Source organism: Schistocerca nitens, chromosome 2, assembly GCF_023898315.1.
Source record: "Schistocerca nitens isolate TAMUIC-IGC-003100 chromosome 2, iqSchNite1.1, whole genome shotgun sequence".
Taxonomy (NCBI): Eukaryota; Metazoa; Arthropoda; class Insecta; order Orthoptera; family Acrididae; genus Schistocerca; species Schistocerca nitens.
The window spans coordinates 910,314,417-910,317,472 of record NC_064615.1 but is presented as its reverse complement, the minus strand read 5'-3'; positions in this window follow the sequence as shown (position 1 = coordinate 910,317,472).

Genomic DNA, 3,056 nt, shown 5'->3' with positions numbered 1-3,056 from the left:
CTTGTATCAGTTATTTCTTCATTCAACATGAGTCCTGCAATGCATTACCTACAAAGTTAATCTAAATTCTAGTTTGTTTAGCATCTCTTCATTAAAGGGCCTCCTTACTCTTCCCTGACAAATATCTCTTTGATGACACAGAATGCTCAGCTCAGCCATTCATGGTAATTTCATTCAATTAAACTGACATCTCTTCAACTGAAAATTATAGATCTTGTTATCCAAACATCGGTCAGCCTGATGGGCTTGTCATTTATACAATGTAAATATAGTCAGCTCAGTGTGTTAAGTAAATAGCTTACAGTTCTACTTCTAACCCTAATGTCTGTGATAATGTCACCAAATATTATAACTCTGCAATTTTTATTCTTGAGGAGCAAGACAATCAGTTTTTGAAGAGTTTTTGTGAACAGTTCTTAACTTCAGTTGAGAGGGCAATATAAAAATAGTCCTGCAATTTTTATTCTTGAGGAGCAAGACAATCAGTTTTTGAAGAGTTTTTGTGAACAGTTCTTAACTTCAGTTGAGAGGGCAATATAAAAATAGTCCTGGAAAACATACTACTCTGTGCAAAGCTCCCTTACATCCATTATTTCATAATTTAGTTTGAGTAAATATCGATGTAGACAGAAACACCACCATGTTACATAATTATTCTATAGTAACCTGTAACTAATTTGTAGCCACTTGGTATACTTAATTGTAACTGTCCACTTGTTTACTAGTGTTCATTTACTATAAGCATACTACAGTTTAACTTTTCCAGCCGTTATTGAAGTTCCTGGAGCTTATTTTGTAAGGACTGTACAGTTACGTGTGGGAACATTAAGTGTTTTTCATTGTAAGTTGGTATTAATAAGTCTACTACTCGAGAATTATTAGGATCACATACTCTACTTATCAGTTCTAATTGTTATGCATGATTTTCTATTGCATACTGTTGTGTGTTAGATAAGGGACAACTAGCAAGTTGACTGGTCCCTTTACAGAGTACTTTATCAGCACAATCAGTCCTTACACTGAGTCTACAAAAGATTTATGATGAGACTGTGGATCCCAAACTAATATTACTTCATGTGGGCTTAGTATTAGTATGTGAGGCTTGGTTGCCTTTACACCTAGCTCTTTTGCATCAAGAGAAACATTCAATATGAGTTGTCAACTTTGACCAGTGACATAATGTTAATTTCTACTGTGATGGCACATTTTTGAACATATTTTGAATTGCATTTCTCTTTAACATTACATTGTGTTGTAATCTCTTCAGTTTACAGAGAAACTAATTCCTTAATCTTTAATGTTTATAAGAAACAAAAGTCTGACTGTGGTGTATAAACCCTAATAGGATCAGTTCATAATTTACTAGTTCTTGAAGTAGATGTGGAAATATAGAGGCAGCCACTGGTCCAGGTTCTGCACCTGATTTTGTGGATGATTTTGAAAACGGTGGGAGTGATGAATATAAAATACTCATGTTTTACAGTGGTGAAATTTGTGGATGAGCTAAGGGATCCAAGTGGCATTGTTATTTTGTAAGGAGGTTCAAACCTCATTATTGCTTATTTTAGATATAGTTTATGTGGCTGTTAAATGAATGTACTAGTAACCTGTACGTGGGGAATTGTTGCAAGGATCATGTGTGGCAGTCTATTCATCGAAGTACTTTGTTTGAGAAATCAAAGCTAGCTATGAAAACCATTTTATTGTTTAGTTACCATGCTTTTTTTGTTTATGGGTCCTGCTTGGATTGTTCCACATGAAAGTCCAACAGACAGAAACACAATGAATGTAAGTCCAAGGGGAAAAAACCTGGTTGTGGTGGTAGAAAGATCTGTAACTTAGTGGGAAGTCTACATTAGGTTGAGAGTTTAATTGTGAACTGGTAAAGCCAACAAATGTGAAACCAAGAAAACCTGGTTGTGGCAACACTGATCTGTAGATTTGTTCTAGCTGTAGGTTAGGATGCAGTGTGACAGCTTAGTTGTGAGTTGGTGAAGCCTATGAATGTGTAGTTGAAAAAGAAACCTGATTGTGGTGACATTCTGATTTATGGTATAGCCCAAGGTCTGTGTTAGGTTAGATTGGGAAAATTTTATTGTGAGTTGGTGAGGAAAACAAGTGCAGACATAAAAATACAGTAGCCATAAAATACTGATCTCTAGCAATATTAAAATGTATGTTCATCTTTGCAACAATCTAGTTGTATTTCTTGTTTCTGATTTTGGCAAAAATCCTGACAGTATGGTTCAGTTATGACTTAATAGGATAAAAAAAAACAGCTAATTTTATTTATGAATGAGCATTGTCATTGGCTACAGACAACCAACCCATGATTCATGTTATTCAGTTTGTTGGTTGTGAGATATATTTGGCTATTACTTCCAAATGTCAGAAAGTTTTTGATATTATTTCATAAATGTAAGCCAAATTTATTTACAAAGCAAAAGATACTTTAAAGGAGAATGTTATTTGCTATTTATGCATCATGATTTGATATGTTGACTTCTCACCATTCATTGAATCAGACATGGTAAAGTCACTTCAGCTGCCAGAAACTACAGTCATGTGTGTGTGTGTGTGTGTGTGTGTGTGTGTGTGTGTGTGTGTGTGTGTGTGTGTACATTCCATCTTAGATTTTCCACTGTTTTATTTATTTTTATGTACTATGTATTTTCTGGTAAAATCCATGCAATGTGAACTGTCTCTGGGTGAATAAACTCTACTACTACTGTAATGAGGTCAACTGGTCATGGAGGTTAGCTGAACCACTCTATTAAAAATGAAAAAGAAGATAAATTGTAAGCATTAGAAAATTTAGTTACCTTAATTTCACAGCCCTTTATCACCTCGTGTGATTTTTTCATGGCTAAAATAGGTAACTGCTGTGTTATTAGCCATAGTTGAATGAGAAGATTTGGAGTGAACATTATACCTTTAGCCATTGACTATCAAGTATGTTTGTTGTGATGTCATTTAGAAACATGTTTTTAAAAGGTTTCATTACAAAGTTCATTTTCCAACATTATACTGGCTTAATTTTTTCTGTCACAAAATAT